Source organism: Podarcis muralis, chromosome 8 (genome assembly GCF_964188315.1).
Source record: "Podarcis muralis chromosome 8, rPodMur119.hap1.1, whole genome shotgun sequence".
Lineage (NCBI taxonomy): Eukaryota > Metazoa > Chordata > Lepidosauria > Squamata > Lacertidae > Podarcis > Podarcis muralis.
In genome coordinates, this window is record NC_135662.1 from 20,829,637 (window position 1) to 20,841,880 (window position 12,244).

Here is a 12,244-nt window from a genome sequence, read left to right on the forward strand (position 1 = left end):
CAGATTTCGTTAAGTGTGGCAACTCTCTTGAGCATTGGGGTTCCTATGTTTCCACCAAACCTGCTATATCACTGCTGTGGAGAACAATATTATTATTGGTGTGTGTTTAGGGAAAGCTGCATTGCCATGCATGATGAATTTCTCCCTATGGAGAAATTCAGTCTTCAAAGCCATTGAACCATTTATGTGCACAGGAATGCATTCTAAGTGATTATAACACATTGTACTGGAAATGTTCAATCAAAGACATGCAATCTACTAAATAAGAGCCACATTTCTATTGAAAAAAATGTCCAAAGGGGGTAGGGAACAATATTTTAGATCAGTACAGTATTCTTTGTGAAACGCTATTGCCAGCTCTTTTCTTGCCAGCAAGTCATTCAGCTGAAACTTGCATTCCTTAAAAGAAGGCCAAATAGATTATCATTAGTTTGATGGTGACAAATATGATTTATCACAAGTCCGAAGAAGAGCATGACAGGTTCTTCAGAAAGGAAGCCAATCTGTGGTAGATCTGGCAAAGGCTGTGGAATTATTAAGGGAAAGGGTGGGGAAGAAGAATAACACTAGGAGGCATCTATAAGTTCTGGAGAGTCATCTTGAAGTGTACTCTTGTATAATGGAAATAATCTCAATATGGAAAGCAGGGGTGCAAATGCAATGAAATGTGAGGAATTGTCCTTCATTTTATGGGCAGCCTGTGAGAATTGCAGCTAATTTTTCTGCTTCATAAGCCGTGATGACAGATGGTGAAGTTTGGTGGTAGTTGGCTTTGGCCGGTTTTGTGACCCACCAGGTCCAACAAGAGAGCATTCTTGGGGGGAACATAGGAAGCTGCCTTATTACACTGAGTTTGACCCACTGGACCATTTATCTCTATACTGATTATACTTACTGACAGCAGCTCTTCAGGACTTTCAACAGGGAGCCTATCTCTCACCTCTACCTGGAGATGCTGAGGACTGAACCCGGAACTTCTCCTTGCAAGGCAGGTGCTCTGCTGTTGAGCTGCGGTGTGCACATTTGTGTGTGCTTGCATGCATTCACACTCCCAAACTGTGTACAACAAGGATTTAAATGTGTCTTGTAAAATTAAACCACTATGTTGGATGTGCCCTCAATGTCCATTAGGAATAAGAAGGGCCCCATGCAGCGCTAATGAGCTCATATTTCTCTCTGATCATATTACACCCATCAACAACCCCAGGAAAAAAACGAGACATCCCATTTTTTCTCATGAGAGCAGGGCAGCTATTTTGGGTGCATTGCTCTTGCGTGATTTCGGACCAAGATCCTGCCCTGAAAAAGGCGTGTGTGTTTTTCCGGTCCGCAGTCTCGCTTGCCACACCAAAACACACTTCTTTGGGTCTGTGATCTTGCATGGTAGTGCAGAGCTAGAAGATGGCATCCCAGATTTGGGCTGCGTCATATTGGAGGGTAGGTCATACCTATATGGGCAGTGACATCATCCCAGTGCAGGTCAAGAGTGCTTTCCAGCCAAAGGGATGTACACCGCAGATAATTAGGTATTTGTTGTCAAAGATAACACAGTCCCTTTGTGGTGTTTGCCCTCCTAGGTGTGTGACATCATACTGGGTTCATATGGAAATTGTAAAATGTAAAATAACTAATTGTAAAATGACTAACCAATGGGAACCCAAGGGGAGGAGTTAGGAGTTAGAGTTAGAGTTAGGGTGGTTGAGAAGACAGTCTGGAGTTAGAAGAGACAGAGAGGATAAGTCTGTGGGTTGGGCTAGTCTGGTGTGAGAGAGTGAGAGAATTTGTTAAGAGGAGTCAGTCAAACAGTTGAGATAATCAGTCAGAAGGTATTAGGAAGGTATAGGCCGGTAAAGAAACTAAAGTTAAGATACTGACAGGAATATTATCTTTGAAATCATAAATTTGTTAATGTTTATAAAATAAACTTGTTTATTTGGTTCACTTTAACAACTGTCTGGACTCAGTGTTTACCCAAGAGTAACTGGTTGGTGGCAGCGGGGAAGCGAGCACAGTGGTGGCACAAGGATCAATAGACCGTTAAACATCCGGGGACCCTGTGTGATCGCCGCACCCTTCTACAGCTCTGGATATCTATGCACACCAATCTAATGGCTATACAGCTATTCCCAGGTCCAAGCTCTGTGGAGCAGTTGCAGCAACGGGGGACTCCACCAGTCTATGTACCTTCCCCAAACCAGCTTCACGGACGCAGCCAGAGACTGTGCCTGCCTGGGAACTTCCTCTGCTCACCCCTTTTTAATTCCCTCCTGGTTCTGGGACACAGTGGTGCAGGAGAGGGTGAGGAAGCACCCGGCCCTTCACTTGCTTGACCTGCCTGGTTCTCTTCTTCTTCTGACCCATCCCGTGCTCCATCTTCTAGCTCTGAAGTTTCCCCTGCTTCTGACTCTTGCCCTCTGCCTGGTACAGGTCCCCACAAACCACTGCCCCTCTCTCCCAAGTCAGACGCCAGCCCTCCTTCCCCCAGTGCACTCTTGCCAGTGTCCTCCCAGTCCCTGCCAGGGGACAAGGAGGATTTTATGCAGACAGAGTTATTGGTAGATTCCAGTGAAATCTCTGATCTTCTGTAGGTAGTTCATCTTTTACCAGCGTATATGATTAATTCTTTCCCTAAGGGCAATATACACATTTGCTGACAGTTGTAGCTCTTTATATGTAAATACATTTGAAATGTTTGCCTTACGAGTTCAAGACAATCTCTGAAAGGAGATCAGATTCTCCCCACCCTGTCAAATAAGGAATTGAGACGCCTTGGTTAAACTAGGCAGCAAAATCCAGGTCATTTGCAATGACCTCCATTGCTGAAACCTGCTGAAATGGATCGTGTGTTTCCGATGGTAGTGGTTCCGAAACAATTAAATTAAATGTTTAGCCTCAACTCTAATCACAGGAATCACATCTAGTGCTTTTTGTGTAGCTATGATGTTCTTTTTTTAGAGGGGGGAAAAGAATGACAGGTTTCACACAGAAAAAAGAAAAGCAGCCAACAAATACTGTGTTTGCTCTGTATCCTAATTATTAATCTATGTTAATGTAATTAATTACAAAACTATGTTGATATAATGAACTACCTCAAGAAATTCATATGGATGGAAGCCAAGTGTAAAGAAGAACATGGTCTGGAAACTTCATGTTTCAATGATTTAGAAATAAACACCAGCATAGTGGTACCTCAGGTTACAGACACTTCGAGTTATGCGTTTTCAGGTTACGGACCGCGGGAAACCCGGAAGTACCGGAAAGGGTTACTTCCAGGTTTCGCCGCTCGCGCATGTGCAGAAGCGCTAAATTGTGCTTTGCGCATGCACAGAAGACCAATTCACGTCACGTGCATGTGCAGATGCTGCACTGCAGGTTATGAACACTGTGGGTTGCAGACATTCCCCCATCACGGATTACGTCCGCAACCCAAACTTCCACTGTAAATCTATTAGATGAAATGGAACTTCTGTCCCCTGTCTTCTCCCTTGCAGGTCCCGCAAAACCCCTAAGTCTGTTCCAGAGGGTTTGAGGACCCTCTGGTGCAGACCTGGGGGACACAGGGAGAAGAGAGAAAGGAGGAGTCCTGTTGCACAAGTGGAGCACCTCTTGTGCAGTGTTGGGTGCATCCCAAGAGGATTACATGCGACAGTTTTGACAGATGATAAGATCAACATGCAAACCTGACATCTGAAGTCAAGAATGCAGCATAAGGCCCCTTGTTTTTCCCCTGTTTCTCTCTATGTAATTGGTTTAATCAGATTCCAAAGAACTTCATGCCTATGTTTTCTGAAATACCTTTGATATTAAATGACTTTTTAATCTCCAGCTAAGGCGAATGCTCTAAACTCAGACATTAAACATCACGCATCTATCACATCTGGATATTTCAAACATCAAGTCACAGAGGAAGATTGCTCTCTCTGTGTCTCAAGTGTCTGCCCTACTTAAGAGCCTAGATGAAAATACCCATGTCTGCAGGAAAGGAGACGAAGAAAATTCCATACTTTTACAATATATCGATGTTAAAGAGGAGTAATTCAAGAGTGCCCTACCATTTACTTGACATGTGGTTAGTCTCTAATTTTTATTGAAGAAATAAATCATCTCCACCAATTTATGACATGAGGATATGAATACATTGCAGACAAAAGGGAAACCATCTTGAAGGCAGGGTGGCCTAAAATCATTTGTTATTCTCTTTTGCCAAAATTTACTATGTGCTTGATTAAGGTATTCCACCACCACCCTAGTCAATAAATGGGGGCCTTGCAACATACATTTGGAAAAGAAGCATGGCTGAAACCAACAATATTTGCGGAGCCATGTTATGACCTTTCTGTTTTTCCAGACATTTTAGGTGACAATTTGCTTGCTATTTCTGCTCTTGGGTTTTACATTTTTATTCGGCCTTTTTCCTTGATGTTTATTATGTTTAACTTTTTTTTTTTTTTAAGAAGAAGCATTGTATTCGTATTGTGCGTGAATGGCTTCATTCTCCCTTTTGTACGTTGCGTTGGAATCTTTCAGTGAAGGGCAGTTAAGAAATAAAAAGGTAAAGGTACCCCTGTCCGTATGGGCCAGTCTTGACAGACTCTAGGGTTGTGCGCCCATCTCACTCAAGAGGCTGGGGGCCAGCGCTGTCCGGAGACACTTCCGGGTCACGTGGCCAGCGTGACATCGCTGCTCTGGCGAGCCAGAGCCGCACACGGAAACGCCGTTTACCTTCCCGCTAGTAAGCGGTCCCTATTTATCTACTTGCACCCAGGAGTGCTTTCGAACTGCTAGGTTGGCAGGCGCTGGGACCGAACAACGGGAACGCACCCCGCTGCGGGGATTCAATCCACCGACCTTTCGATCGGCAAGCCCTAGGCGCTGAGGCTTTTACCCACAGCGCCACCCGCGTCCCTTAGTTAAGAAATACTCTAAAATAAATAACACGTACATATTCAGAACCATTATAAAAGCCAGAAAACAGGCAGGGCAAAAAGCCCAGAATAAAATATAAAATCCTTACTGATACTAAGAGTAGAGGGGGGTTTGCCCTGCCGGACTTTAAGTTATATTATGAAGCAGCAGCTTTTTGCTGGTTGAAGGAATGGCTACTTCTTGAGAACACAGACATTTTGGATCTGGAAGGCTATGATAATGCTTTTGGGTGGCATGCATATCTGTGGTATGATAAGGCTAAAGTTCATAAAGGTTTTAAAAACCATATTGTAAGGAAAGCTTTGTTTAATGTCTGGAATAGATATAAAGATTTTTTAGAAAATAAGACTCCTAGGTGGTTGTCGCCAATGGAAGCCAAAGCCGTGAAAAAGCTTAACATGGAATCTAAATGGCCGAGATACTCGGAAATTTTAGAACAAGAAGGGGACAGGTGGAAATTGCAGAGTTATGAGAAACTTAAAAATAAGGTGCGGGATTGGTTACACTATTTTCAAATAAGAGAGGCCTTTAATGTGGACAGGAAAAATGGCTTCCAGATGGAAAAATCAAAGTTGGAAACAGAATTGTTAGAACCCGATGCTAAGATATTGTCAAGAATGTATGATTTGCTGTTGAAATGGAATACTGAGGATGAAACGGTTAAATCGGCTATGATAAAATGGGCACAAGACATTGGTCATAACATTATGTTTGCTGACTGGGAACGGTTGTGGACCACCGGTATGAAATTTACGGCATGTAGTGCCTTAAGAGAAAATATTATGAAAATGATTTATAGGTGGTACATGACACCAGTCAAGCTTGCAAAAATTTATCATCTGCCCGATAACAAGTGTTGGAAATGTAAAGAAACTGAAGGAACATTCTTTCACCTTTGGTGGACGTGCCCAAGGATTAAGGCGTTCTGGGAAATGATCTATAATGAACTGAAAAAAGTATTTAAGTATACTTTCTTGAAGAAACCAGAGGCCTTTCTCCTGGGCATAGTCGGCCAATTGGTGTCAAAGAAGGATAGAACTTTTTTTATGTATGCCACAGCAGCAGCAAGAATACTTATTGCAAAGCATTGGAAGACGCAAGATCTACCCACTCTGGAAGAATGGCAGATGCAAGTAATAGACTATATGGAACTGGCTGAAATGACCGGCAGAATCCGAGATCAAGGAGAGGAGCAGGTGGAAGAGGACTGGAAGAAGTTTAAAGTTTATCTACAAAAACATTGTAAAATCTATGAATGCTGAGGGCATTAAAAATGAAATGATGGGGTTTAAGTAGCCAAGATAAATAGATTATAAAGAGAAGGATAAAGGCTTAAGATGAATAGTTAATGATCTTGCTGAACTAATTTTTAAATTGGAATACAAGAAGGGAAGGCGGGTGGAAGTAAATGAGAATAAGGTATTGAAAGTTATCAAAATGAAAGAGTGTTCTTTTTACACTAAATTTTTTTGTTGTATTTTTCTTTTTCTTGGGTGTTTTTTCTATTGGGATTTTTTGATGTTTGTTTGCTGTTGTTTTTCTTGTGGTTTTCTTTGTTGGGTTGTTAACTTTTTTGGAAATCTTTAATAAATATTATTTAAAAAAAAAAAAAGCCAGAAAACAGATTGGATAGCAGCATTCTTGAGCAGCAGGTCCAGAATACTCTCATCACAAGATGTGGTGGTGGTTGCCAACTTCGGATGTCTTTTTAAAGGGGGCAAGGCAAATTCATGGGGATTAAGGCTATCAGTGGCTCCTAGTCATGGCATGAGACTATAAGAAGAGCCCCACTGGATCAGGGCAATGGCCCACCTGGTCCAGCATCCTGTTCTCACAGTGGCCAACCAGATGCTTGAGGGATACTGGTAAGGAGGACCTGAGCACAAGAGCCCTCTCCCCATCAAGTGGTACTCAGAAACATTAATGCTTCCAACCACAGAGGCAGGGCATAGCCATAATGATGTTGAGAATTCCGTTCTACCTTAAGGAAGAGGCATGAGATTGTTGCATGTCACATGTCTGTTTACATTCCAGCACAGCTTGCTGGGATCTTCCGTTTGTGTATAGCTTTTGCTTTTGCTGTTCTCTCCGAGAGGACATGAGAGAGAGACGACATGTTTCTTTGTTCTGATTTATTTTTAATAAATCTGTAGCTGTAGCATGACTTACGCCTCATGCCTACTTCTCTGTGTGCAGTACAAACTGATAATTGCATGCCCTGGCTTTTGAAGCTCGGGTCGCTGATGTACGTCAGAGCATGGGCCGATGGAAGGAGACGACACAGCTGGGGCTTAAAAGCTGGTCTCTTCGCCCTCTGCATGTCGACAGATGGCAAGCAACCTTATACATTGGTACCTCTGGTTACGTACTTAATTCGTTCCGGAGGTCCGTTCTTAACCTGAAACTGTTCTTAACCTGAAGCACCACTTTAGCTAATGGGGCCTCCCGCTGCTGCCGCACCGCCACCACGCAATTTCTGTTCTCATCCTGAAGCAAAGTTCTTAACCCGAGGTTCTATTTCTGGGTTAGCAGAGTCTGTAACCTGAAGCGTATGTAACCCGAGGTACCACTGTACTCCATGAATCTATCCAATCCTCTTTCAAAACTATTTCAATGATAAGAATCATAGAATCATAGAGTTGGAAGAGACCACAAGGGCCATCGAGTCCAACCCCCTGCCAAGCAGGAAACACCATCAGAGCACTCCTGACATATGGCTGTCAAGCCTCTGCTTAAAGACCTCCAAAGAAGGAGACTCCACCACACTCCTTGGCAGCAAATTCCACTGTCGAACAGCTCTTACTGTCAGGAAGTTCTTCCTAATGTTTAGGTGGAATCTTCTTTCTTGTAGTTTGGATCCATTGCTCCGTGTCCGCTTCTCTGGAGCAGCAGAAAACAACCTTTCTCCCTCCTCTATATGACATCCTTTTATATATTTGAACATGGCTATCATATCACCCCTTAACCTCCTCTTCTCCAGGCTAAACATGCCCAGCTCCCTTAGCTGTTCCTCATAAGGCATCGTTTCCAGACCTTTGACCATTTTGGTTGCCCTCCTCTGGACACGTTCCAGTTGGTCAGTGTCCTTCTTGAACTGTGGTGCCCAGAACTGGACACAGTACTCCAGGTGAGGTCTGACCAGAGCAGAATACAGTGGCACTATTACTTCCCTTGATCTAGATGCTATACTCCTATTGATGCAGCCCAGAATTGCATTGGCTTTTTTAGCTGCCGCGTCACACTGTTGGCTCATGTCAAGTTTGTGGTCAACCAAGACTCCTAGATCCTTTTCACATGTACTGCTCTCAAGCCAGGTGTCACCCATCTTGTATTTGTGCCTCTCATTTTTTTTGCCCAAGTGCAATACTTTACATTTCTCCCTGTTAAAATTCATCTTGTTTGTTTTGGCCCAGTTCTCTAATCTGTCAAGGTCGTTTTGAAGTGTGATCCTGTCCTCTGGGGTGTTAGCCACCCCTCCCAGTTTGGTGTCATCTGCAAATTTGATCAGGATGCCCTTGAGTCCATCATCCAAGTCGTTGATAAAGATGTTGAATAAGACCGGGCCCAAGACAGAACCCTGTGGCACCCCACTAGTCACTCTTCTCCAGGATGAATAGGAACCATTGATGAGCACCCTTTGGGTTTGGTCAGTCAGCCAGTTACAAATCCACTGAGTGGTAGCATAGTCAAGTCCGCATTTTACCAGCTTCTTTACAAGAATATCATGGGGCACCGTGTCAAATGCCTTGCTGAAATCAAGGTAGGCTACATCCACTGCGTTCCCTTCATCTACCAGGGTTGTAATTCATCTACCAGGGTTGTAAGAGGTTGTAAGAGGCGGTATACCTCTGAATGCCAGTTGTTAGACAACAACAGAAGGAGAGGGCTAGGTTCTGTCTGTGAACTTCCTAGAGGCATCAGGTTGGTCACTATGGAAAGCAAGATTCTGGGCTACTATCAACCTTTGGTCTGATCTAGCAGAGCTCTCCTTATGATCTTATTAGCATTTTCCATTAATAGCAGACCAGATCTACCAGAGCCACTAAAAGCGAAAGTGATTTAAAATAATAAGAATAAGAATAAGAATAAGAATAATTTATTATTTGTACCCCACCCATCTGGCTGGGCTTCCCCAGCCACTCTGGGCAGCTTCCAAAAAATATTAAAATCCTCTAATACATCAAACATTAAAAGCTTCCCTAAACAGGGCTGCCTTCAGATGTCTTCTAAGAGTCTGGTAGTTGTTGTTCTCTTTGACATCTGGTGGGAGGGCGTTCCACAGGGGTGTCAAAGAGAACAACAACTACCAGACTTTTAGAAGACATCTGAAGGCAGCCCTGTTTAGGGAAGCTTTTAATGTCTGAGGCATTACTGTATTTTAATATTGTGTTGGAAGCCACCCAGAGTGGCTGGGGAAACCCAGCCAGATGGGCAGGGTATAAATAAATTATTATTATTATTATTATTATTATTATTATTATTATTATTATTATTCCATGCTGGGATTGCCTGCGTGGGGTCGCCTGATTTGTACCACCTTAAAAATTGTGCACCTGGGGCCACAGCTTCCATGGGACCCCCCAACGCTAAGCCCCTGACTGAAAGGGCAAGAAATGACCTCCAGCTGCAGTGGTGTCCACATGGACATTCCTTCTGTGCAAGGAGGTCAAGTAGGAATGAAAGTTTTTACAAACATTTGCCCTGGATTGCTCTTTATGCAACTTTATGTGACTGAAATTCACATGCTGCTTTTGAGTTGGAGGCCAAATAAGGAGCTTGCCAATCAATTTCTCCTTAAGTATAACATAAAGCAGTTATTAATCACAGTTGCAATGCTATGCATTTCTAACATTTTGGTGATTAGGAGGTTTTGATTAATCAAGTACTTTTTACCCGTCAAATGTGCTTGCAGTCTACTATTAACATCTGGTCTGCGACAGATATTTCCTCTGTGTGTTTAAATGACTTTGTATATCTTACTACATAATATTTTTGTAAGAAAACACTCTCAGCAATATGAATGCAAAAGTTGATTATCCTTTAGAAATCAGGGGCTCTAAATATTTTAGTACAACACACATTTAATGTTCTCTCCTCGGTGCGGTGCTTTCTTATAAAATCCTGCATAGTAGAACTGCCAAGGGCAAAGACTGTTCCTTTTAAAACATTCATCCAATAAAACTACAGCTTTTCCCCTTTGAATCATTTGTAATGGAAACAGACATAATCATCAAAGGGAAGAAGGGAAGAAATGGCTTTTAAGCTTTGAATTATAAAGCGCTATATATTGGCCTATTATAATAATGATAGTTCAATTTATGAACTGTCACTAGTGATAAAATTGCAAAGTTCAGTGCATTTCCACTAGATTTACGGCAAAGTGGGACCACATTTTACTTCTGGAAACAGTTTGCAGACATTTATAGGCTCAGCCTTGCTTTCCTTTTGATGCTGCAATGGACAATAAAGGCTTAGAAAGATAAGGGCTGCCCCATCTGATAAAAGTGACCATTCATAGAATCATAGAAGTGCAGAATTGGAAGGGACCACAAGGGTCATCTAGTCCAACCCGCTGCAGGGTAGGAATATTTCACCCAATGTGGGGCTCGAACCCACAACCCTGAGATTAAGGGGTCTCATGCTCTACCAGTTGAGCTATCTGTATGTTATCAATCCAATTCCAAGGTGTTCTTCTCATGTTTCTAAGAGTTGTATGTCTGCCACTCAACCAGGCATACCGGCTTGCCCCTGCAATTGAGGGGCTCCCCACCACACAACATGCTCACATTTTGCTTGCATGCATACTGATATCTCCTTATTGTCTTTAAGTCATATTGTTTTGACTGCTGTTGGCACTCACCAGCTGAATTTGCTGTTAGAAGGAGTAATTGAAGTGTTCAACTTGAGTAGGTTGGACTGCCAGCCTCTCATCAAGCAATTCCACTGGAAACAGGGTTCTCTGATGAAGAAATTCAAAAACTCTACTGCCAACCTAGCAGTTCGAAAGCACGTCAAAGTGCAAGTAGATAAATAGGTACCGCTCTGGCGGGAAGGTAAACGGTTTTTCCGTGTGCTGCTCTGGTTCGCCAGAAGCGGCTTAGTCATGCTGGCCACATGACCCGGAAGCTGTACGCCGGCTCCCTCGGCCAATAAAGCAAGATGAGCGCTGCAACCCCAGAGTCGGTCACGACTGGACCTAATGGTCAGGGGTCACTTTACCTTTAAGGATGTTTATCTAATCACTAGCAGGACATGTGTGAAACTATCATTCAAGAGGACATCTAAGAAGTTTACAGTACCACTGAAAGTCAAACTTAACTTCATTTCAGATTGGTTCGTGGCCACAGTAGAAACTTTCTCACAAAAGCCTACTTAAAAGATTATGATCAGATAAAGAGGACAAGAAAAAGAAGCCATTTTTTTCAGTAAGACAACTTACAATGCTCCTTCTATTGCACGGTCTGTTGCCTCCCCCATGTGCTTTTGGTGACTACAGAAAACCCAGAGAGTTGTCTGCAAGATAGGTGGTTATAATGGATATGAATGGAGCTTGGAAGTAGACACACACCAGCTCTGGTCCAATTTAAGGCAGTTATCACTAATCTTATTGAAAACATGGAATAACTGAGTAATGACTTACTTTTATTAAGTTCCATTGCTTTCAATTCAATTTAATTATGACTAAGTTTAGCTGGATCAGGGCCATAACCTTTAGATTGCTGACCTTTAGAAATGTTGGTCTAACATGTAGTTAGATATCAAAGTCTTTTCCCTATGTCAATATAAGAAATAAGTCAGAACAGACGGACATCTTGCTCATAGCCAAGTCCTGCAAAATTACACCTGAAAGCTCTCTGAAGGGCTGTCTGTCCCAACTTCACTGCATGCCCCCACTTCAGGGCCTAATGCCAGCTACTGTTGGTGGGAACCAGGGCCAGCCCACCCATGAATCAAGGTGAAGCAACTGTCTCAGGTGGCAAGATCCACAGGAGCAGCAGATCCAGCCTCCAAGAGATGCATCTTCTGCTACCGCTACCATGGTGGCAGCAATGACTGTGGCATACTCTGTGGAGGCTGAATCTGTGAAGGCATTATCTTGGCAGGCCCCACCACCATGCTACCTCTACAGTGGCCTCTTAGCAAGTAGGAGACACTGCTCGTCTCTTCCCACCCTTGTTCCCAATGTTCCTGATATAGATCATCACTTCTCCCTTCTTCCCCGGTGGGAGGTGGTACCATTTTGTGGTTTGTCTTAGGTGCCAGCTGTCTTGGGCCAACCCTGATGGGAGCATCACTAAGGCAATGCTAAGCCTGCAGA